The following is a 26,014-nucleotide window of genomic DNA, read 5'->3' on the forward strand; positions in this document are numbered from 1 at the left end:
GAACCAACTGACTATCATTAATCTCAAGCGCTGGGGCCTGCGTCTTCTTTTGCCTTCTCCCCAAAACCGCTTAGCTAAAGCTCTCTCTCTCTCTCTCTCTCCTTCTCGCTCGCTGAAGTGCGTCTGGAGTGCGTCGTACTTTGGGTAGGCTGATTTCCCTTTTGGTCCCATGTTGTTGGACTGCCATTCAGGCGTAGAAAGACGCTGTGTACAAGTGAGAGGGTGGTGGTGGACTCGTGAGTGTCTATCATCAAAAGTTCGGATTACTATTCGGTAGCAACGGAGGGAGCATTAAAAGGGGAAGATTTTGCTTTGCCATAGACCGAGTTCTTGGTAGGAGCAGAAAATAATCACCTCCATTTTCAGCAGCATCGACCGGACCGGACGGTAAAGAGATGCGAGGTTGCCCCGCCGCTTTTCTTTGATGTTTTTATTGGTGGTGCTTTTTTGCATAAATCTCACTCGCTGCCATCTCACTCTTTCTTGCTGGCCTCGTTGGCCGCTGACGGTGCTTCGTTTCTTCCAAACCGCGGCTGCCTAGCTGCCCTCAATGCCACTGTTGACCTCTTCGCAGCGTACAACCTTCTTGCAAGCTCCCAGGCACCGCACTCTTCCCGGCAATTGTGGGCATTTGCCACGATGTGTCCTTATTTTTGCTTGCTTGGCTGACAGGCGAGGAAAGGGTGGGGCTTCTCTACCATCGATTGCCTGTGGTCCAACGGCCACGACCGAAAACTATGGAGGTTTCTCTCGGTGAAGGTTGGCTGGTTTTATTAATATTTATGATAATCAACCTACATTCGTCGAACGATCGGCAAACGAGTGGCGGCGCCGTTGGGCGAGTTTTCTCCGAGACGGGTCAAAATTTCGCTCCAAACATACAAACACACACACGCACGCTGTACGGAGTGGTAGCGCAGTGGGCCAGCTGGCGGTTGTCGGTCATAAGTTAGCTTATTCGCTGGCCGCTAAAATGCTCCAACCGTTAGCTCTGGTACACACGTTTACATGCGCACCAACGCTAAGAACAGGCGATTGGGACGATTAGCGTGAAGGTTTATGGGTGTTGTTCGCATGTTTGTCAACGAGCTCTCTCTGGGCGGTGAAGAAAAGGTCGAGTTCAAGGATCGTGCTACAGCCAAGCGCGCCCGGTAGGTAAATAGGGATAGCAACAGCAAACACAGTGGTCTTTGGTGGTGAAATGTAAACTTGAGGCGCAAAAATATTCTACTTTGTAAGCTAAATTGTCTCGAGCTGGCGAAAGAATCGGATAGAGAATAGCTGCGCCATAGTAACGGAGGACTAATGGAGGTGTGGACAAGCGCACGGTCTGACATGCCGTAGGTCGTGAGTTCAAATCTAATCTTGGAAAGGAGGCGACACTTAATTTCCAATAACGCAGCAGGTTTGGGTGGTAGTTTGAAGATTTGGCGTTTGCAGTAGTCAATTCTAGTAGGCCAGTATAAAGAAGAACAAGTAGTCAAAAAAACAAAAAAAACTTTTTAACCTATAAACATGATTTCTCATACATAAAATGAGAGCTAAAATGATAGTGAATAATGGACATAAATATTGTTAAACAAGACAGCTTCAAATTTCCACTCCTTTGTACCCACTCTCCACAAGAGCTTATTGTTGGGCACGTGCATTGTCCCATGAGAAAACCCTGAAAGAAGAGCCCGAAACAGAACACACACTCCGACCAGTACCAAGGAATTACTGGGGGTTACTGTGCAGAGGTAATCGACCGCGTTTGGGTTGGGCTTTGTCCCGGAGGTGCCCAAAATACAATCAAAGGAACGACGCAGACGCCTTGTTTCTGGAAAAAGTTCGGAGAACCTTGTGCGATAAAGGCATTTTAAGTTGTGGACCAATTTCTTAACCATAAAAACCGAGACGGCATATCGGAAAAAAGGGCCATCGTGTGGCAGCCGGGTGGATTAAGTACCGACCGCGTGTGCTGTGGAAGGATATTTGACCGAACGGGATATTGTGCTTGCCATATCAAACCATCAGAGGGGAAAAGCGGGCGATTTTTCTGCAACCAGAGACAGCCGAAACAACTTGCCCAAGAAAGTTGGTGGATAAACGGAGCGAAATTTGAAACACTCCCTCCGAAAAACCCGGCTGTAGTCTGCGTTACAGGACCCGGCTGTTTTGAAGACTTGCTTTCACGCGGCTTTAGCGCGCACTGGGGTGGCGCAATGTTCCAACTTTAAATCGCTGGGAGCGGTGAAAAATGACAACAATTTAACGTACCATTAAGTTTTGCCGTCCGCGTCCAGCTAATGGGCATGTATCCGATGCCGATGAGCATCATTTCTCGGTGCGCCCAGTTTTAATTCACAACGCTATCATCCATGTCCATGGCTGTGGTTCATCGCCGCAAAATTGAAATGGAAATGTTGTGCTTGCAACAAGAAGGGCGAGTAAACGCAAGTAAAGCAAGATATTTTAGCAACTGATTGGATCCAATCATCAAACATCAACGAATTAATAATCGTAATGCGATGTTGACCTACGCATACAGGTGGGCTTGGCATTTTTGTACTCTCACTCCCCCCTGCACAATAACAATTAATAAATAATTACCATCTCTGTTGCAATTTTGTCACATCGCAACCCACTCACCGCACTTATATTGCGCTTTTGTGAAGTACGCCCTCAACCACAACGCACCCAATGTGTGTGGCTACAGGGTGAACAAGCAAAAGAAAAAAAAAAGAAAGTAACACAAGCCTTGCACAATGATGGCCACTCTCTGGACTCTGACGGGTACTTGCGCGTGAAGTGGGAATTGAAATTCATTAATCAAAAATGCAAACCTAATGAATGTTTGCTGTGTGCGTGCACACTGTTTGCCCTTCATTTCTTCTTTCTCTCTATCACTTTTCCGCCCCTGCCTTGTTTGGTGGTTTAATTATGTTTACCCAATTATTGAGCGAGATCAGTTCTATCGGGCTGAAAAAAAGGAGAAAGGTTGAAAATCGACAGGTTGAAAATTAAACGCACAATTCGTGCTATTGACTGGTTTCAGTTGTTTTTTTTTCTTTTTGTATTAATATGTACCGGTAGGGTGCAGGGGGAAAAAGGCCAGATAACCACACCATCGTGCAGACCGCCACCCACAGCTAGATGAAGTTGCTGATTGTAAAATTAATGCAAATTGTCGCCCGTCCATCAAATGGAGCGGTTGGTTAAGAGCGACGATAGAAGGTGGCCTCGTTGACCTTTTGCGTACCTTGCGTGTGGCACCATTTCCATCGCTTTGAATGATGAGGGAATGTAAACAATTTCAGCTTCTTTTTTAGTTGAAAACAATTCAACTGTAATCTTACTTTAAACCGCCCTGCTCAATTAAAGATGCATCCGTTTTTTTCCTTTCCTTTCTTCAGCACTATTTGCGAACGATTTGTTGCGTAGTAGTCGTTTAGCGCAACGTGTGTGACGCCACCATCGTTCGCTGCTGCACCACACTACACACAGACACACGCCGGCCAAGTGCGCCGGACAGAAAATGGGATGGGTGGGAATAATTATTCCGCTAATAAATTCGTGATTAGTGTTGATTGTTATTGCGACCACCATTATCCCAATTACGTGCACTACATTTATGTTCGATGTGAATTTTATGGTAATACAAAACGTGGAACCGTGGAACTGTCCCAGCCCAGCGCCTCTTCCAAAGCTGATGATTATGAGGATGATGGGAGTACTGAGCTTACTACTCCCAAGGAGTGGTGTGTTTGGTGTGCAATAGTGCAACGGTTGGCAACAGTGCGCGAAACTACCGGAACGACTGCCACCGCCATTCCACCGAAACGAGAAGACCATTTGCGTCGCGGTATCAGTTTTCGTCTCGAGGTTTTCTGTGGTTGTTTTTCGCTTCCTTCTTTGCGCATCTAAATTGAGGAAGTCGTAAACGCGAAGATGATGATGTTCTCTCGTAGTGCAGTGTGTGGCGGTGGGCGGCAGAGTGGGAATTTTTATTCGCAACGGCACTAATGTTTTTTCCCCCCTGTTTTGTTGAGAATAAATGTTTGCATTTTACATTTGTCCGATCGTCGTCTGCCAGGAGGATAGAGTCTTTGCGGTTGGTTGCTTTATTTGAAAATTTAAAACCATCAAACGGCACCAAATTCCACAAACAAGCCTTACACATTGTCACAACAGCATTGTGGGGAGTGGGCGGGAAGGGAATAAATGGTTTATTTTTTGCATCTTCATTTTTCCGCCCCACTCGCAGACCTTTCGAAGTAGGTCAATTAAGTTGGTCGTCTCTCTGATGTCTGATTGCACAACCCGGGGATTGTTTCTTGCAGATCTGCTTGCTGTGATGCAGGCCATAATAAAAGCAACAATGGCGTCGAAGAGAAGGGGAGGGAGGCAAAATCATTAATTGCAGCTCACCCACATACCAGAATCGTTCCACTTTAGAGCATCAACGCTGCCATTGCTGGGGCTTGTTCGCGCGATGCTGCAGCCCGAAACCCTTGCACCGACCGTCCTGTTTCGCAGCGATTCAGGTTTCGGTTCTGTTACGCTCGATGTAGCATGACTCAGATAATTCTCTGTCAAATTGTCCCGCCGCTTGCGGGCAACACACAGACACACACACACAGACCGTGTGACATACATGCCCGGCCCTCTCCTACTGCTGCTCGGATCGCCTAGTTCGCTTCGACGGAATTCATTTCAAATTCATAATCATACACACAAGAGGAGCTGCGGTTCATTTTGAAGAGAGTCAGATGAACGGGATGTGGTGCACACAAAACAGCTAAAATTCAATTTCATACTCTGTACTAACACGCTCTATACTAGAAGTTATGCTAGAAGGATGCAAACAAAACAAAAAAAAAACCCCATCAACCTCCGAGGGTTTCTGCTTCACTCATTAAAACTCACAAAACTGCACACCAATGGCAGTCAGCAGCAGCACACAGAGAACACGATTCTAACACATGCTCCCGTCGCCGCCGCCTCCCTTACGCACAGAGGGAGTCTGTTTGCATAAAAAAGGATGGCGGGATAAAACAAAGGGCTGCCAAACGGGCGGATGTTAAACACAAAAAGGGGTGGCAAGTGTGTGGAGTGTGAGAAGGTGTGGTTGGCTCGATTGTACGTTTTGTGTTTGCCGTTTCGTTTCATGTGCGCGCTTCGCTAATTTGTATGGAAAGTTTTTCAATCAGACTCTAACAACAGCTGCTTCTGGTGCTGTTTGAAGGGAATTTTTTCAGTTAAACTTTGCAATAATTATAACACATTTTGTGTATGTGTTTGTGTGAGTATCTGACTATAATGAGTGTGTGAATTGTTCTCGAAAAAAGAAGAAAAAAACGGATTGCGCTCGATTCTCTTTTAGTGCAAAATTTTTTATGTTAAACGAACTCCTCGAACATGGGTAAATGTTCGTGTTTAGCTAACGATTGTGTGTGATTATTAATTATTCAAATGTAAGGCTTCAACATCGATCTAATTCCGTGCTGAAGTCGTCGATTTTCTCGTCCAATATTATGACCTTGTCGATTATATTGACCGGAGGGTCAGGGCCAGCTGAGCAAAAAAATCTAATTCTAATCGATAAACCATGCTTAAGCAATGAAAAATACGGGTCAAGTTTTGTTCTGTTTTTGAGCCCAAAAAGTTGAAAACATATTAGCTGAATTAAATATGAATACCATCAAGTTGCTGCACTACAAAGCGTATTTTATGAGCTACCGTTTAAGCTTCTTCGCTTGCTCAGTTCAATTTATTAATATTATTCCTTATTTGCATGCTCTCTTTTCACCTGCCACAGGTAAGTTCGCAGGCGTACGTCGACCATCAAAGTAGTGCGACACGTCGGCCAGGCTCGGTCAACCGTTCAACGGTTCATCCCACGGCACGGCCTTCCACAGTAAACTTCCTCGTTCATTCCCCACAGCCGCCGCTTGGCAGTTTGGTAAGCGTGTCCAATACACCTTGTAAGCTCTTCGCGAAACCGTTTGCCCACTCAGCCACTTTCGCAGGCACTGAAGTGCTTCTTGCTCAACAGCGCTGATTGAATGGCGCGAAATTATTCATAGAAATTCGGTACCGCTGCCTTTCTGGCAGGCCCTGCTTTTCCTGCTCCACCACGGTGCAATCTTATCCCAGGCGAGGGTCGCGCTGCACGAAAGAGCCCAGCAACCCGACTTGCGAGTGATTGAGAACGAGGGAGATAGAAAGAGACAGAGAGAGAGAGAGAGAGAGAGAGAGAGAGAGAGAGAGAGAGAAAGAGTTATTATGGAAAGGTTCTCCATAGCTTCCACTACTATCGAGAGTTTCAAGGGTTGAACCCCTGAACTTTACCAGTGGTTTGGCCCGAGGTCTGATTGGTCTGGTTCGGTACACATGCTGGGCTATGCTGGTGCCTAAAATGGTCCGAACTGAAATAGCACCACCATCGAACTTATTTGCATACTTTTGTGTGAATTTTGTGGCAAAGAAATAACCTGCTTTTCGAGCAGCAGCAGCAGCAGCAGCAGCAGCAGCAGTATGTTAAAGTAAGGTTGTCTTGTTTAACGTCCTGTCGATGTGGAGGGTAGGCAGAAGAGTTATTAGGAACAGCTCGGCTAGAAGGCAGTACATGTCGAGGATAAATTTAGACCCTTCACGGCCATGTTTGGGGCGAACGAAAAAGGTAACTGACAAGTTGAACCAGATTCGAAGTTGATTGAATTTATTTCGACCCACTCAAACTTCAAATTAAGAAGAATTCAAGACGTCGATAATTCTACGTTCACTCTGCTTAGACAGTGAGAGCAGTAAAGCAAAATCGCAAATGTTTTTGTTTGCTGTGGTTTGATCCCAACACACGCGGTAGTTTTATATTTCACACGAGCCCGGTTTTACGGTGGCTACGTGATGTTGGTGACGATCAGCTTCTTTTTTTTATCGTACCAAGACCTCCAGCCAGAGTGAGTAGGATGGGAATAGTGGTAAGGCTTTGGTGTGTGTTGTTTTCCTTGCATTTGGATTAGTGGCCGTGTGCGATGTGTTCCCGCTTTGGTACTGGGCTTTGGAGCCGGGTTTACTGCTTCCGTCATGAAACTGACTGTTGATTAAGGGCAACAGGCAGCTTTTGCTGGGTGTGGATGACCGTTACTCACAAAACTGGACGTCACACATTCCCTTTCTCGTGGCTGCACATGAAGGTTTTGCCAAACGTGAAAGTAATGAAACCACGGGATCGTTGACGTCAGCGGCTATAAAAACTGCTCAAAACAGACCGCTCTCCGGGGCGTCATGGTACACGTCCAGATAATAATCACCTGACGCTTAGGATGCAGAAGAGTTTGTGTTGTGTTTAATATCCAAGGTACTTACAAGGTATGGAGCTTCAAACTAGAAGAAACAATCGTTCCATATGACTGGCATGACCAACTCTACAGAGTCTACCAAAGTGAGATAAACATACAATGACTCTCCTGAGAAGATCAATCAAGATATTTTTCTATAAGAAGACAGCGATTTGAAGGTTCTGAATACTGGAACTTCAAACGTGTCCTCATGATATCATGAACACCTTACGTCACTTATACATGTTTCATCATGAGGACCATTCTTACCTGGTTGATCATGTGATGAACTTCCAGGTTTCAGGCTTATGATGCACTTATGTTTTCCAATGATTTAGTTGCCATATCCTAGTATTATCTCGAGCGTTTCATCCTAAAGTAAAGGAATAAACTCTTCTAAACAGCTAATTTCCAAAACAGATAAGATAGATCAATACTCTTTCTGAATATAGATCTTTTAGTGGCCAAAATTTCTTCTGAAATTGGCATTCTATCTTGCTAGGCTATGCCGAATCTTCAAAACCTTGGTTATGTTTTCGTAATTAGTTGCAAAACATGCCGTAATAGGCCATTATGTCATATCAGATTATTGATAAACTTACTACTACATACGTATCTCTGATAGTTGCCATCTATCTTTCCAAAGTATGAGACAAGGTTAAAAAAACATCGTAACAATATGTCCATCTCATTCTCCAGAAAAGACTTCCAGATTTGAATCAACAAAAACTCTGTAGAATCACCATATTATCAATGTTTGCAGAATATAGTTAATTAATTATTCACCCCAAATAAAGCGTATCTCTCGACTAAATATGGCCTTTTAATCTGCACCAACACTTGTGGACGATACTGCGCCGTGAACTGCCTGCTCCATACGTGCTCGCAACTTACTCTTCCAAAGCATACAACAGGAGACCACTCACACCTAAACTTCCTGCACGTTCTCGGCAGCGCCGGGCAGCATCCGAGATTTTAATCAACAATTTAAATTTTTGCCTCCTCCGTGTAACGCCGCCCAGCTGTTGAAGGATGGGACTGTGGTGCCTTTTCCTGCACACAAACCATCATCCGCAGCGTGTGTGCAGAGGTGACCGTGGGATATACGGTCGGCTGTTCGACCATGTGGCTCGTTGGTATGTAAATGAAGTGCGAGTTGATGACGTTACGGACTAGCAAGGCCTCAAGAAAGGTGGCCCGGGTCAAAAGGGAACAACTAAGAAGCGCCCTAGACATCCGCCCGTTAGCACGCCGTGTTGCTCACCTGCAGGCTCTGCTCTGCGGCAGGCTGTGGCCATCCAGCTATGATTGAGGCACACCGATTAAGGCACACGGAGGGGACATTTATTATGATCAACTAAAGAAGATAGAGCTCACTTTCAATTTCTCTCGTTAAAAAAACACACACACACACAAGCACTTCACACCTCACCGCCACGGGCAGGTGTGTCCGCTCCCATCGTTCTTCCATTGCAGCTCATTGACAGAGCGCCGGGCCACCCGAGAGCACAAGTGCCACCAGCGTTTATTCTCGGGTGCGGTGCGGGCTGATGCCACGCTTGACGATGATGATGGGCATCGTCACGTAATTGAAAATTAATTTTCTTCAGCACAAGTGCCATCGTCTCCGGCTCCTCGGGTGGGCCCAGGATCCCCTGTTATCTGTCTGGTGGCTTAAGATGGTGCTTATCCTGCCAACGGGCTGCCCCCCACCCGTTGCTGCATGGCGGCACACTACTGCATGGTAAATGGTAATAGCGCGCAAAGTTTTATGCTTTCAAGTGGTTGGCTGGGCCGTCACCGTCGCCTTTGGTGGCAACTTTTGCCTTCCTAATCCGACGACTGCTGGCAGCAGCAGCAGCAGCAGCAGCGGCAGAGCTCATTAGCCCGCAGTGTGGCACTGTTTCCCTGGCGTTTGACGGAGGGGTAGCGATAGGATTCGGAAGACGCTTTTTATTGTTAATTGCGTTGGCGAAGCTGGTGAAATGAGAGAAGCTGGGTGAAGTTTGGCATCTAACGCGTGCGGGGGGGCGTCGGCCGGGGAATGGTTGGAGCAATTTTCGCTAACGTTTCATTTCGCTTTAGCTCTTTTCACTCACTTCGGTTGCCTTGCCTGCCCGGCATTGCCGTCAGCATTATGTTTCAGAACCATTGCCGCCTTAATATTTGTAAGCAAGTGTCAAAAAGGTTAATAAGGCAATGGATTGTTTGTGCTGTTGGGTATACGCTTTGTGCGCCATTTTCCTTAAAGCGGTTAAAGTTGTATGCTGTGATGTTGGCTGAAGTGTTTTCGTTTTTTTTGCGTGTATTCCGATTGAAATTATTTTTAATTAATTTTCACTTCAAATTAAGTTCATGTTGTAAACTCCCAACAAAAATACAGCTCTTCGCCTTAATTATGTCCGTCAAAGCTTGTTACGTGTCTCCAAGATGCATTTCATTGCATTCTCCCCTCCCCCAGACACACACACACACACACTTTGCTGCTCTACTTAAACAACACCGTGAAGTGTGTTACAAGATTTGCAAAAATGTCACTCCCGTGTACGCGACACGTCGCTGTCCGTAACGTTGATTGGGCTCGAAAAATGTGTGTCACCGTTAGGGGGCATCCGAATCGCAGCCGTCCATTGCACAATGCGTTCTCGACCGTGTGGCTGTGTATATTGTCACTTGTTTGTTCTATTCGGTGTCAGTTATAGAGAAGAACAGCGACAAAAAAAACCCCCCGAAACGCATCAATGCAACCTCTCCCGGTCGCGGTGCACTGCCATAAAGAAGTTGTGTCAGGGAGGGCGAACAACACACGAAACGAGCATAAAGAAACGGATAGCCATTCAAATCATCTAAGCTCTATTTCTTGTCTGCCTCATCTGCACCTCCCCGGGGAATGCGGGCGTGTGGAAAACGGTATCGCACGGCCACCGTCAGGTTCGTTTGTTCTCGAACGTGTGTGATGACGCAGTGTGCGCGCGCGTTCGCACTTCAGTGTCACTTACTCAAAACGTCATTGGAAGCGTGTCTTTATGTGTATGTGTGTTTGTCACACGGCATGATATCCAATCGTGACATGAGCAAGAGACACGGCCGGGCGTTGCGAGCGCGGAGGTTTGCTCTCTTTTGCCTCTTGTTGTTATGATTTTGCCCTCATGCTCACAGACGAACCTCTGATGATGGCGAATGGTGCAAGTGATGATTTAAAATTAATGGGTTAGTTCCCCATGGCAACGTTTCACTTCCTACAGGGGGAGGATGTCGTGCAAAAATCTGTATCTTCACCATTCCTCTAGTGTAGCATATGTGCGGTGTGCGTAAAGTTTTCCCACACGCCTGTTTAATTACCCCGACCGAACAATGTTGCGCGAGCATTGCGCAGCTATTTTGATGACTTTTAAATTCCTCTGGCTAATTTTGTAATAACATCGCGTTTGAAACACTCCAAGTGTTTCAAAATAGCACCAAGAATGTGGCGTAATAATTTATGCTCTCTATCAATGATATGTTTCATCACTACACATGTAGCAACCGCAGGCTCCACACTCCATCAGCACCGGTTGATTATCATGATTGTCTGCAGATTTAAACACACTCAAACACATTTGAATTCCCTTCTCATGAAGCACGAAGCTCCTAAAAGTTATGCTTCCCTCCTGCTCAGCAAAGAGTATCATCTCTCCAACACCTTCTCGATGGCTTCCACTAATACAGCCTCTACCACCAGAGCATCATTACGATTACCTTTCCGTACAGCAAAAGCGATGAGGGGAAACAACTTTGCTTCATTTGTGATTTTGTGTGCCTCCCGCCCAGGACCTTACAGGTGTATCAAATTTCTTTCCCCCGCAACGATACGGGGTGGCGATGTACATCTCGTTGTCTGTCGTGTAACGCAAAGGGGAGTGCATATACTCTCTGCCCCGAGCTCAATTATCAGTTTCGTTGCTGACTGTGCTGATGAAGACGATGCGAAGGGACTGGGAAGAACGTATATCCCCATTCCCCATCATCTTTTCCAGCTCGTCGCGGCAACGAGAGAGAAAGTGTGAAGATGATGTTTCTTCCCATCAGGATGCTCGTGATGGACTCGTGATTTGATGTTCTTTTTTTTCCTTTCTTTCTGCTACAAGCTGCCTACTTACTGCCTCGAAAAGGAGTCGATATGCAAATTTAATTCCCTTGCATCCGCACTTGTCGCTCCTCGTTCGGTGTGCTTGCCTTGCCGCACGTGTGCCGTACATTTAGACAGTTCCTTGGGAATATATGTAAAAATATCCATGAGCCTACTGGAATGTATATTGTGCGCAAAAAGGGTACACGACGGAGTACGGTGTAACTGTTTCGTTGAATTCGTATTAGTTTTGTTTCCCAACTCTTGTAAAAGTGCTGTTTCCTGTGATGTCATTCTTTGGGGAATATCTTCTTGAAGCCAACAAAGCATAATTCCATCCCCAGTGCCTCAGTCAAGCCTTTTGATGGAAAATATTGTCTCTGTTCACGAAACAGCTCGAAGCTCCTGCCGGAACATCCTGCCACGTCCAAACGCCCCTCCGAAAACCTTATATATGCGCACCTGCCCTCGATAATCTCGATCCTTTGATGCGTTCTCATCAGGAGCACGCGCGCGCACCGATAACCACTTTTCCTCCCAGCCGATTAGAGTCGCGCAGAGCAACAATTATCATTGACGTCATCGAGGTAACGCAACACAACCCTCCCTCTCATTTCCCTGCCTCGTGAAAAGGAAACCGCTGCGGCTCACATCACATCATAGTTCCCTCTCTTTCCGCACGTGTGCAGCCGATCCACGCCCTGGTAGCACTCGTTGGCAGATTTCTGTTTGTATGGAGGGATGAATCGACTAGAAGAGGGCAAGGGAGGAGAGGGAGCAGTGGTGAAACTGGGGTATTAAACCAAGTTTTGCTTCCCCCGTTTCCGCGCTCTCTCTCTCACACACACGCTCTTCCTTTTCTATTAAAATTCTGACCTGCCTTGCGAGAGAAGCTGCGTGTACGCCAGCGGTACGGAGAAGCAGCGAAACGTCACAACTATGACGTCATACAGCCGGCGCTGCGTGGGGGAGGGAAGCGACGGCCACCACCCGCTTCGGCAGTGTGTTGAGGAAGGGCGGTACGGTTTCGGCCGGATTCTGCGCACTGCACAGCAACCGCTTTGGCAATGTTGTGATCCCTATTTGCACACTCCCCCTCCCTCTCTGGGGACCGCACTACACCCGCCCCAATGACAGACACCATGAGTGTGCGAAAAGCACATTCCTTTCCGCGTGTCTGTGCGTGTGTGCGTTGGTTTTTTTTTTGCTGTACCGAGCGAATTGCCCTTCGTCCATGAGATGTTTCGTCTTCACCTTAACCATGACCACCTGCTACCGTGAGGACATTCATGCCGTCGTCACGGTGTTGTGTGTGTGTGTGTGGCGTGAGTGAGTTTGCAGTTCTTGGGAAGAGAGACATCCTCACCATTGTGCACACACAGACATAAACACACACAAAGGTAGGCTAAAAGAAAGAGAGAAAGTGCACACAAGTCGTTTAAAACACTAGTTGAGTTCTTCGCCATTGGAACTTCCCGAATGTTCTCCATCCCCTTGGTTGTATTTTTCGATCATTCGACTTTCCGCAACATCTCGCCGCACGAGAGCCTTAATTTTGTGCATTTGCATCTTAAATTTTGATGTTGGTGAAGATATCTTCCTGTGAAAAAAAAAGTTGTAACGCCTTACTGATGACCGTCTTCTAATCAAGCCGGGTTGATTTCTTTTGTTTCACAAAAAGTTCATCTCACAATCTCTCAGTATCATCAGTACCAACCGACTCACCCAAACGGACTCACAGCTCCATCTCACTCAAAGCTTCGCTCAGTTCTCACCAAGCACGGCCAAGCATCATTACCAATACAGGCTTACGGGAGCGGAGCCAGGATAATTGTACTCCCTCTTTGTTTTCTGCCAAAAACCCGGTGTGTATGTGCGAGTCAATGTGTGGGTGTGTTTGGATGATGTTTTGCCATGCCGCTCCCACACAGTCGCACGCCACAGTAGTTTCGTTAAGTTCGTCGCACAATAATATCCTTTTCCTCCCCCCCGTATTCGTTTACTTTCCATCGCACACACTCACACTTGCTCGTTCACTTCCCCCCGCCCGTGTTATCCTGCCGCTTGGCGCGATGCGTGCGGCATAATAATGAAGGCCCCACCTTAATTTTGGCCGATTTTTCCGAACTTTGTGCACGAACGTGCCTGAAACCGCACACGCGGTCCAACGGTGATGAGATTTTTGCTGCCACACACACATACACACACACACTTTTCCCCTGGATTGCTGTATGGGTGGGTGCTGTGGCTCGTTCGATAACTGCCTGCAGTTTGAGGAGGTGTTTTTTAAACGATGGCATGAGCCTATCGATAAAGAGTTGTGATGAAAATTGGAGCACTTTGAAAAGTTCGTATGATGAAAGAGCTGATCGTTCGTTGATTTGACTGGTATTGTGTATTGCCACCGTTGTAAAGAAAGTAAACGGATCATAATGTTTAAACCATAATGTCTTTTAAATTATAAAAACTGAAACAAAATTGTATCTCTTTTTAAAATACTTTAAATCGTTCACTGATCATATTTTGCGCAAGGTTCAAACAGCTCATTCAGCCCTTTTCCCGCGGCTCCACGACACTCACCGTGTTGATGCGACCATTGAAGCGCTTGATGCAAATTTCCTGCAGGACTACGTACGCTTCCTCGGCAAGATGAAGTGAGGCCAGAAACGATATAATCCATTAAGGAAGTACGTGATGATCCTGTATGGGTAAACATTAGAGCTAGCTAGAAGCGGATGAAATGGAAGAGAAAAAAAACAGACGCAAACACTTGTCGACGCACGGCGTTGGTGTATGCACACGTGCCATCCCGTTTTTGAGCGTGGAGAATTTTGGGAGCGAAAATAATCGATTTCGTTTGCTCACACCACTGATGTGCTCCCGTTTAATCTTTGGAGGAAGATTATTGCTTTGGTTTTTTGTGCTTTTTCTATTCCAAACCCGATTTCGACCCCATCCATATCCGGTGAGGCGATGTGTTTAGGAACATAAATTTAAGCAACAGCCATTACGATACAGCCCGATAGCCCGAAATCGAACACGCAGATAAGCCAAAGATGTATCTCGATGGGTGTGTGTGTGTGTGTGTGGAGGCGCCGTCATTCATGCAGAGCGATAGGGAAAATTACGCCCGCATTGTAAGCACGTGTTAATGGGATATTTCCCCCAACCCCGTGAGCTCAATCAAATTTTCCCCTTGCGCATAATTGGCTTCCGTTCAGTGGCAGAAAATGGACGATAAAAACACACACACACACACACACACACACACACACACACACACACACACACACACACACCCTTTTTTGCTTTTATGGATGAATAATAATTTGCTACATTGAAAGAAAGAGAAAAAGAAACCTAAGCTCCTTTACAACTGCCATTTATCATACGCTTGCTAACGAGGATTAGCAGTAGTGCATTTGATCTGTGTGTGCGTATGAGCCACAGTAGACGCAGGAGGGTTTTAGGCTAATGGCCAATTTGCTGTCAAACCTGTTCTGTCTGACCACCACGCGACAAGTGTCAGCGAATTAAAGTGTTCGTTCGGCAAATCCTTCGCTTGCTTGGAGGTTTCTTGTGCCCGTGCCGGTCGGTAATGTGTCCGCCCTTAATGCCCGGTCTGAATGTAAAAGCGGCTTATGACGAAATTCCTTCCCTTCAACTCTAATCCTGCAAAACATGCAGCACCAGAACCGTGGACTGGGGAAATTGGGAAGGGAATGCAAAAAGGGAAAGTGAAAATACACAAATAACCAGAATAAAGAAATTGAAGAAACATGAGAAGCAAAAGCAACGAGAAAGAGAAAGAGAGAGAGAGAGAGAGAGAGAGAGAGAGAGAAAGAGAGACAGAGAGCACGTTTTAATGCACTTGAAGTGTGATCAATTTTCAAGAGCATTTGCAACGAGACGGAACGGATTTACTCGATTGGCGCTTAGGGCGGGCCTTAGTTTCCACCACGGCGACGATGACGATGAATGCGAGCGTATTTTTAGTTCGGTGGTAGGTTCAATGTCTGCACCGAAGCTATTCAAACGCTGCTGACATTCATTTTAGGATTGGTATGTTTTTTTGTTTGTTGTTTTGTTTTTCCTTTTTTCTGCTATTCAGTCGTTTTCTAGGGATTTGAAACACACTCACCACGATCCGATGACAGCAGTAGCTGCATTGTGTTACGCCTGGCCGGGTTCGTTTTCATTCGATTTCATTGCCAGTTTGATACGCACGCTCCATTTGTTGCATCGAATCAACCGAAACCGGTTTTTGTTCGGCCGGTTTACCTTGAGCTGCCTTGGTGCGGAGAGAGAGGAACATTTTCAAATCGATGTAGATATTGCCTTGAAGTTCGAGTGTTGTTAGAGGAAAAAAAAAACGTTTTATTAAAATGTATGAATTTGAATCTTTCCCATCAATAACCATGCGTCTCCATGACCATGCGTCTCCATGATCGACCCACTCCTCGCAAGAGCAACCAGGCGTCTCCATGTGCTTACAAAGTCCCCAATATTATGATCTATTTCCGTTTGAGACATCACATAATGCATCGATTTACCCTGCCTATGCTACCAATTAATCAATAACCTTGCCTTTGATCCGTTTGGTTGAAGTTTGTTATTATTGCCGGTGCGTTTGGGACGATGCACGATGCGTCACATCAAAGCGCAACCGGGCAGCCAAATAGGCTTAGCCGAACCTCTGGACAGTATTCCAATGCCGACCAGCTTCCACAGCATTTCAGCATGCTGGCCGTAAAACTATAAACACTACTCATGCGGGCTATAAATATTCCATTCACCATCGCTTTCAAACCCGCCCCAAGCAGTCTTCCAGTGTGCTGACTTGAGGAAAAAAACCCCCGCTTCCAATTGGGTGGCCTGCCTGGCTACCGGGAGCATGTGTTCAGCAAAACTGCGCATCAGAGCATTGGATGCCGTTGGCAGCAATTATTGTCATAAAGTTTTGTAAATAGAAAACAACCGTCGTTTCGTTGGCTGCTTTTTTCCTCCCCTGTCGCTCGCTGTACGGCAAACATGGGGGGACCACTTGTTGTTCGGGAAACACCCAAGAAGGAAGGGGTGGGTGGCGCACACGTGCGGGGTTTGGAGGGAGATATCACATTAGCAAAAACTACAAGTAAATTAAGAACCTGTGTGTCTCGGTCGTAGAAGAAGGTTACTCGCGATCGTTTCGAATGGTATACGATCATTGGGGCCCGTGTGTGTCAAGGACGGTACATGGGCGACTTTGGTCTGTGCGGCCTCTGCACTGCTCTTTCGCTCGCTCTCTCTCTCTCTCTCTCTCTCTCTCTCTCTCTCTCTCTCTCTCTCTCTCTCTCTCTTGGTGAATGAGCAACAAGGTGGTTTATTGCACTGTGTCACACGTTACCATCTGCAGAAGAAGGGGGGGTTGTAATCTTCTGGGACCAAAAAAAACACAGGTATAAATACAAATCTCACTCCATCGCACTCACACACACGCATGCTGGCAACACGTCACTTCGAATGTGACACTCGCAGAAGGGGGCAAAAGACCAAGCGGGAGGTGAAAGTTTGACACACACACACACACTGTTGACGTCGTCAAAAGCAAATATTGCCCGGCTCCCTTCTGTGAGGTGATGTCACGAGCGACGGCTTTGTTGTTGTTGCTTCTTTCGTGCCTCAGCCATGTCGCAGTTAGCTGTGTGTCTACGTGGGGACACCCCATATACATCTGTAATGCGTAGAATCTCCCGGTCGCCTCCTCCCCGCCCAGAGCTGGGTCATTCGTGCACAACATCCGATAAGCGATTCTCACTCACGAGAAGATCAGAGATCACGCTAACCCAGTAGAGGACGGAAGGTGGGGCCACTGCGTTTGTTGCCAGCGTCGATGACGAAGAGGACGTCGGCTGCAGCGTTTGATTGATGCGGATGTTGAAGTGAGGTTTTATAAATAAATCCACCCGCATTCTCCGGCGTGTGTGTGTGTGTGTCTCCAGTCGCCATGTGAAGCACATGTTCTACTGCCCCTTCTCCCCCTTGCTGCGAGCTACTTTTCCCTCGCTTCCTTGGGGTTGGTGGCGGATTTTGTTTCAAAGTGGATGATTCAAAATTCAATCTGGTTGCAAATATTTGCCCAGCTCCGTCATCTGCTCCGCGTCGGCGAAGGACGGCACGGTAACGCACAACTGTCTCTTGGCACCACCCTCACGCCACGGACGCGCCTCGCAGCATGTGGGAAATGATGATGATGATGCATTAGCCAGCAAGCGCTGCGATGATGATGCGGGTATTGATGGGATCCATTTCTTGGGGGCTGACTTCTGGTGTCGGCTGCTGGGCTGATGGGAAAGGCACGGCAAATGTATGGAACGCTTGTAATGGGATCGGGATCGCTTGTTTGTTTGTCCTTATTCAATTAAAGTTGTTTTTTCTTCTTCTTAGGAAAGGCCGAATGCCAAGGGACGGTCAAGGCCAATGAGGATGAATGAGCACACATTGATTTCTTGCAATGCAAAGCTTTGTAGAATGCGTTATTTCACCTTTTTGGCTTAAATGAATTGTTGCACCGGTTTGCAATATTTCATGAGTTTGGAAATGTATCACCTGGCATTCACAGCTGTGATTAAACAAACGCCCACTGTCACTGGGGAGGTGAAGCTGCTTCTCAGTGCTCCGGACGCGTTTTGCCAGCGTACAAGCTCATTAAAACTAATGCTTCGGCATAAACAAATGGTTTTTTACCGACCTTCATACCGCCATACCGCTGTCCCGGGTTGCCGCAAGTTGTTTTTCCCACACCGCAAGACGAGAGCAAATTCTATAACCATTTATCTTCCCATCCCAGCAGCAGGAAAGGACAGATTATGCGCGAGACAGCCAGCCATACCACGGTTTACCGCCAGCGGTCGAAACTTGAAACTTCTTTCCTTTCCCGGCCCAGCCCCGTACCGATTCCAAGATTGAGAACGATTCTTCCGCACAATCGTAAGATAGTGTGTGTTGATAAACAAAACAATTTATCCGTCCGAAGAAAGGAGGGTTTGTACCGTGCTTCCGCGCGCCCCCTAAGGGGTGTAAAATGTTCGAATTAGTTCATGTTTCAGTGACACGCCATGACACAAAAGGGGTTGGTTTGAGGTCGGCCAACGGCCAACCAGCGCTGTTTTACTTTATTTTAACGACGGAAACTTCCTGATGGAGACCAACACAGGGGTGTTGGTTGGCTCATCGCACCGGGACGCGCAGTCTTTTCACCGATTAAAAAGAAACACGAGAAGGGGAGAGGACGCACACGCACTTCGATTAAGCACAGCTGGCGTCGGTTTAATGAGTTGTGAGAAGAGCCAACGGTGTGAGATAAATTTAGTCCCCTCGCCCCAGACTCTCGCTTTACGCGTTCGAAACGCCGCCAGCTGTTTCGAGGTTGTTTTTTCGTGTGGTTGGCACCCCTCGGGGCGCCGTCTCGGATAGAGCAAGGTTTTTCTTCAAGATATGGTGTTGGGCGGGGCGGGGAGAGCTGGTAGTGTAAGGGCTTCGCCGACCCAGTGCGATCGCGTCAAAGTCATGGCGATCAATTTTTGATTCGACCGGGCGTGGTTGCATTTTCTTGAACCTGACATTGGCCACCGGTTCTTAAATTAACATTGGCAAGCGAGTGGGATCACTTGTTGAACACACACGGGTGGACAGTTTGTTTCACATTGGTTTGCGGGTGTGTAGCACAATGTAGTACAGCGCTAAAGATAGGACATTGAGTGGACAAACATGTCTGAATGGAGTGCATTCGTCTGGTCCTTATCGCGTAATACACATACTGTAGTTGTTCACGTAGCCAATGTCGTGTTATCAACAGTATATTGAATGTTGGGATTAGTTTTTTATTGACCACAAATCATCGCCGCCCTCTTCTTCATGCGCAAAAGCAGCCAATTAGACGTGTATCGATTAAACCAGCCCCGATAAGATAACGGCCGAACCTGTTTGTGTAGCAAAGCTTACCACTAAACCATGATTGCCTCGTATATTTCCATCGATTAGCAGCTACTCTTTTGCCGGCACCTGGCTGGAATGAACTGCTCGTTGATGGAATATTTTCGTCGACCGTGATAAATGGCTTATCCAACCTGTTTCAAGCCATATTACTTGTCTCTTTCAAAAAGAAAAGTCCTAATTGAGTGCATTCGCTTGAAACGTTGCTCAAAATGCAACACGGCCATTTGTTCAATTGCATTTCACGCGAAAGCAATTGAAAATTGGTTACCGCTCCCTGTCAAATGCGACCCCCACCGGTGCTCGAGCCGGTCACGCAACCTCGGCACATGGATTAGCGCAATTACATTCACACGCGAGGAGCTTTGGTGTTGGTGTCTTTTGTGAGTGTAGTTTTTGAAGCTTGCGTCTTCGGGATTTTACTTTTTCAGTTTCCCGCTAGCTCTCTACCAGTTCAAACTTTGCACACGCAATTGGTTCCCTTTGCATGGCGTTTGCCGTCCTTTTTTTCAGCCACACCGTTCGTGCCGTGTGTACGGGCCGAACGGGCATGAAATAATAATCATAATCAACTGGTTTACGTTGCATAACCGGTTCAACTGGTTGGAGCATAATTTAAAATGATTTTGTGTACATTTAAGCTACCCCGCGTGTTCACATGATACGTTCACACCGGCGCACGAACGGAGCCGTTGTGGTGTATCACGTGACCCCCCCGGAAAAGTGGTGTGAATTTTAGAAGGCACCTCTTTCGCACACACTGCCCCATTTCCCCCGATGTGTTGTGCTTTGTTGCAAAAAGACATGCAATTTCGAAACGAATGTTTCTTTTTCGCACATGCCCATTTTCGCCCCATCGGCGGCCGAGGAGATGGAGTGCAAATAATGTGAGGCTAATGTGTGTGTGTTTGTGTGTGGTGGGGTTGGTGGGCACAATCAGGAACACGCTAAAAAAGAGGGTCCACGTTAGGAAAAAAAAAGTACGCTGAACAAATAAGGGAAACCCACAACCGCCACAACAACAACCACCACCGAATAACCTCAGCTCAGCGAAAGTTATGAAAATGTACAGTCATCAGGGGGTGATGTGCAAATTGTTTTAGGCATGTTCACGATTGACACGTACAAACGATTTGAAAATTGATGAGCTACGAGCAACACGCGCAAGGCAGCAGTGGTTTTTTTTCTGCCTGCGAGAAAGTGATTTTCCTTCACTCCTCATTCGTTTCGGGGTTTTCCTGGAATGCTGTAATGGAACAATCCTAAAAAAGAATGGAGAAGAAGGGATATTGTTGTAGGTAGAGGGTTTTTTTTTGTGTTACCACGTAGGAATTTAAATAGCCCTTTTTGCAAGCCTGGTGTTGAAACGGCTCTGTGGTGCAGTGCATAAACGTTCCAACTGGTATCTGATCGGACGGGTACAATTTTCTTATTTGAATCGTAATAGATGACAAGCGCTTAGTATGGTTGCTATGAGACGCGCGTGAGCCGTTATACATGGGAAGAGACAGAGCAAGAGGAAGCCATAATAATAAAAGAGGTCATTATTGCAAAAAGACAATATAAAATAACAAAACCTGAATTCTTCCACTGCTTGCTGATTTCCAATAAGACATCTACGATACTTTAATCAATAGAAATCATTCAGCTGTTTTTAAGATACACATCTTCCCCTTTATTGGCAATATTTCGATTTAGCCTCACCATATCAGCACCAAACACAACATTAACTTCGCTCTGCTCTCGTCTTTCGGCGAAAAATGAGTTCGATTTGCATCAAACACACTTCTGTAGTTCTTTTAGCCGACAAATGAGCCCGTAAAGTAGTTCCAAAGGAACGATTTCTTCCAAGCAGCCTTTTCTATACCCCCGGTGTCTTTTCCAGACCGGACCAATGAACGCCACTGCTCCATCGGAACGAAGCTAAATAATGCCCACACATAAAGCAAGCGACTGGCAGCCTCGGCCAGTGAGATAAATTGGTTTCTGATGTTTGCATTTTTGCCGTCCAGATTTTTTTTTTTGTTTGTCCAATGTTCACGCGATTTTAGCAGTAGGAGCTGTTGTTTGGCTAGTTGGTTTTTGCTTCTCTGCTGGTTTGTGTGATTGTTTGCTTTGCACGGGTTTCGCAGACCCCTGCGGATGCCGCGGGAACAAGATCTTACCACGGTGATTGTTGTTATCTGCCCGTAGGGTGTGTGCTCTCTCCCTCTCTCTCTCTCTCTCTCTCACTCTCTCTCTCTCTCTCTCTCTGTCGGTATGTATTCGTGGTTGTTCAGTGAGCATAACTTGCATCCATTTATTTATCGGCTTCAGCGTTGCGGCGGTTTTTTTGTCCTTTCTTACAGGCAGAGTTTGGTTTTTTTCTTTCTCCCTTCGGTTCCATCCTGCAGCACCGGTAGGGCACGCGTTTGTATCGGTGTTTCGGTCTGCTCTGCAAACAACAGCTTTTTATGTAACAGCTCGTTAGCCCCGGGTACTGAAGCCGCCAACGAGACAAAGCAACAGCGAGAGAAGAGCCATTCCGATAGCCTTATCTGCTGAAGCTCATCATCCCCGGGCACCACCAGCCGGGTTCTGTTGCATAAGCATTACCGGAGTGGGGTTTTTTTTTTGTTTGTCTCAAGCATCGTTAGCTAATGCGTTTGGTACATTTGGTGCCTAAAAACAACTATGACCATTACTTTTTCTAATCAAGCAGTTTTAGTGGTGTGTCACTCTAGGAGCAACGGTTCGCTTTATCGCAGCAACACATTTGCATCTTTCAGCTGCACTGGTGTGTGTACTTTGGGATGGATTTATTGATAAGCGTTGTCGTGTGGTTTGCCATTACATTACTAGCACTGGGATTAGCACACAGTTTGGAAGGTTTAAACTTACCGACAACTTTAAAGTATCATTTAATATTCAACAGAACGAACGGACAGCAAATGGGGAACATTCACTCACAATTTTGAAGCGGACTGTGAAAAGAGTAACGATTCCGTTCTGTTTCCCCCGTAGACCCTTCTAACCGCATATGTCATGAGGAGAGCACTTAAATTCTGTCCCTGCCCCGTCCCCCGAGGAATTGGGGAGTGCGTTTGGGTACACGTTCGATTGAAATTTTCCATGGAAACGCACGGGTAGCCGCCGCCCTGGCGTCTCCAATTCCCACGGGAGTCGCGCCGCGGGCCGTCCAATTGTGTACGTCGAGAGAGAACGAGAGATAGAGAGAGAAAGAAACAGTCTCATCTACCCAGCACACACAAACACACACAGACACACAGCTACAGAGCGTGAGATGTAATTTTCTGTTGATTCCTGCCGCGCGCCTGTTGTTGGATGAATGTTGAATGTTGTTGTTGTTGCCCCATTCGAACGGAACCACAGTTGATGCGGCCACGACGATGATGGTCACCGGTTGGATGTATATTCCGGTAAGCTTATCGATTTCCATCCAATAAATGCCCTCGCCCAACTTCGCACGCAACCGTACACGGGAGGGGGGGGGGGTTGAGGTGTACATCGTAAACTACACCCGCGGCTTCCTTTCTCCCCCATTAAACTTCGCTGCCGGGGAAGTGAAGTAAAGCCGCACACAAGCCTTAAAGGGGTTGGGTAAATTGGTTGAAACAAGTTTACGAAAGCGGTCACCATTCCACGAGCAAAAAGGGGCTATGAAGGGGAAAGTAGGGGTACGGTGAAAACGACGACCTGTTTTGAGGTCCTTGGACATTTGTGGGCAAAGGGGGGGGGGGGATGGGAGAGATTCGTAAGAGCACGAGCAAGCGATAGAGTGTAAGCCCCGGGGCCCCGTACGACATTGCCTAACGCTTTGAGCGACATTATCGTTTCACACACACAGACACACACACACATACACGGTGTGGTATTGTTTATCTCACGCAAAAAGCCAATCGATAATCGAAATTACTCAAGCCGGTCGGTAAGGAAAAGGGGGGGCCGCCCCGGGGGGGTGTGGAAGGTTAATTATTTTGTAAATTGGAATTACAGTACATCACACTGGCACAGAAGTGCACTGGCACACACAGCGCGCAGGGCAGGTCCGGGACACTGGCTTTTAATTAGGTTTGCATTATAAATTATCTTGCGCGTTTTAAAAGCATGGCCTGCAGAAGGATTGCAGTGGATCGTTTTTAAATGTCATTAAAACGATGCTTAGAAATAAAAGAGCCCCTTTTCTTCGCTCGATAATTGAATCGATCAGTTCGCTTCTTTCTTTCTACCCTCTTCACACACATGCTCAAGCCATCGATAGGACTCAATTTTTGTTCTGTATGTTCAAACCACACTGGCAGCCGCATGGCCTTTCTCAGCGGGCGTCTAATAGCCGGGCCTGCTCGCTTTAAACGAACGCAACGGCGCAAAACACAACCAAGCGTGTGACAACCTGTGCAAAAGGACATCCCTTTCCGCTTCAAGCTGCCCATTATGACAGCGAAACATACATCGGTTAAAGGGCTGTCCGTGTTTCAGTGTGTGTGTGTGTGTGCTTTGTTGGCGCTACGCACAGTGAAAGGGGAAGCTGTCCAAAACAAGCAAACAACCACCGTACGGCGGCAGCGTGTCTCCGCTCCGTTGTTGGCGTGGCGCGTGTGAAAGATAGACGAATGATGAAAAATTAAACCTGTCAGTGGTGAATGAAAATGGATATCATTTGCTTCCCTGTGCCTCGGTTGCTCTCGGCTGTTTCTAGCTTCACACGCACAGCTGAGCGCGCACCAACGCGCGCTCGCTGACTACGCCACCCGTGCCCGGGTGATGAAACGCGTTGGTGTGTTTCGGTGTGGTGGTTGGCAAAAAGGACACTCTGCCTTTGCTTGTATTGGCTGCGCATAACGTTTGTCTTGTTTTTTTTTTGTTGTTGTGTATGCTGCAAACGTGCAATGTGGTGGTTGCTTGCTTCTTCTGTTGCTGGGGATCTATATTAAAGGCTATCAGTCTTAGGCTGCAAACGACACAAGTGCTCGGGTGGTGGTTAGTGACGTTGATAGGCACACACACACACGCGCGTACGTTCGGCTATTTCTGGTACCGGCTGTGTGTGTGTGTGTTTGGAGTTGAATGGCACATTTCTTATAAACGAGATTGAGTTTTTGCTCTTTAATAAATATGTTTCGTGGAACCAGCTACTACTGCGGGGAGGAAAATCGACCGGATGGATGTGTGTAGCAGCGGTGCCATTTGGCACCATAACCTTTCGGGGCTTGAAGCACGAAGAAGAGTGTATTATATTAGTTTGTTAGGCCCCCAAAGCACCTTTTATTAGTTTTCTTCTGGCTTATTTTGGGATAAGTTATCACTGCCGAAATGTTTCTGTGTGCGATATAAAAATATGTTATTGGACAAACACAGTGGCTTAAGATTAGTTCCATAACAGATTCGAACTCATGGCCTGTGTTGCACAAGATCAGGCACATACACCGAAGCCACGGGAACTGCTAGGCAAATGTAACGCTAAAACGCTGTGTAGTACTAAATGTGAGCTTGCTCAGGATGAGCAAATAAAAGCAACATTTGGAAAGCTCTCTGAGCGTAAAACAGTAATAACAAAAACGTTCGTCGCCTGCTTATTAAAATGATCGTTGCGTTTTGATTGAAGCTTGTTACGGTGCTCCAGCACTTTGTGAATCGAGTGACGATTAGGAAATTCTGAAATGCCAGAACCAATCACGCTCCAAAAATCGGTTTTCCAGAACGGTTTCCCTATTCGCCGTACCGAAAAAACCGTACAATCAACCCTAGGCACTAGGAATTACGGAAACGCGCAGTCCGATCCAACGCACGACTGCAAATTAAATCGATTCGGTTCGCCGAACAGAGCCCCGTTTTCTCCAAGCGTTAGATTGATCCCTGTTCCCAAGCACCACCGATGCTAGTTTCATTCTTCTAACCCACTTCGCCAGAGAAAGAGCCCCCTCGCAATAAAAAAGGGGTTCGCTGCTCATCAGAAATCCTTCCCAGCAACGCGGGCGCAAACCTTTCAAACCGCACCACACCAGGAAGGAAAACGGCAAGCTTACGTTACTCGGCTGCCAGAGACCCAACATTACACGTCCCTCGATTCCCCTCCAACCAACTCTCCAACGAGCAGCAAAACATGCGCAGTCGAATGACGAACCAATAAACTTTTGACAAGGAAAGTGCCCGGCGTGTGAAGAAACACGTGGAAGAGGACAATGAGGCGAGATCCTGCACGATCCTGGTAAGCCCGTTGCGTCACTCTCCCCTGTGTACTGCCCGGGGCAGGGGAGGTAGAACGTGCACCTTATTGTCGAGACGTTTTCATTAAAACTTTACCGAAGCTCTTATGCAATTGGGAACAACCGCTCGATAAAAGGGTCCCAAGCACTCCCAAGGCATGCTTGCTGTAGGTTGAACCCCACAGTAGCAGGCTGCTGCACTTGTGTTTCCGGCAGTGTAGTTATGATGCGTGCCGGGGGCCGGGGATTGTAATACTTTACGTTCAATCTGTCTGTTAAGGACACTCGATGCACACTCGACAAACTATATACATTGCCATCCGACTGGTAAAATCGTTCTTTATTGAATTTTGACGAGACACACTAGAACCAAACACACATACACACACATCGATCAAGGGACC

The 26,014-nt window shown here is 46.8% G+C and overlaps 1 protein-coding gene across 12 annotated transcripts in view; it reads left to right on the plus strand.

The window, feature by feature from the left end:
* Window positions 1-26,014, plus strand: part of LOC121593758 (potassium voltage-gated channel protein Shab) — a 102,884-nt gene that overhangs the window by 26,940 nt on the left and 49,930 nt on the right. The window contains exon 3 of one of the 12 annotated variants that reach the window (XM_041916408.1): window positions 5,801-5,944. The exons of the other annotated variants lie outside the window; for them this stretch is intronic. The gene's annotated coding sequence lies outside the window, so the exon portion shown is untranslated. The remainder of the gene's footprint in view (window positions 1-5,800; window positions 5,945-26,014) is intronic. 12 annotated transcript variants of the gene reach the window in all.

The sequence above is a fragment of the Anopheles merus genome, chromosome 2L, assembly GCF_017562075.2.
Source record: "Anopheles merus strain MAF chromosome 2L, AmerM5.1, whole genome shotgun sequence".
NCBI classification, from domain to species: Eukaryota; Metazoa; Arthropoda; class Insecta; order Diptera; family Culicidae; genus Anopheles; species Anopheles merus.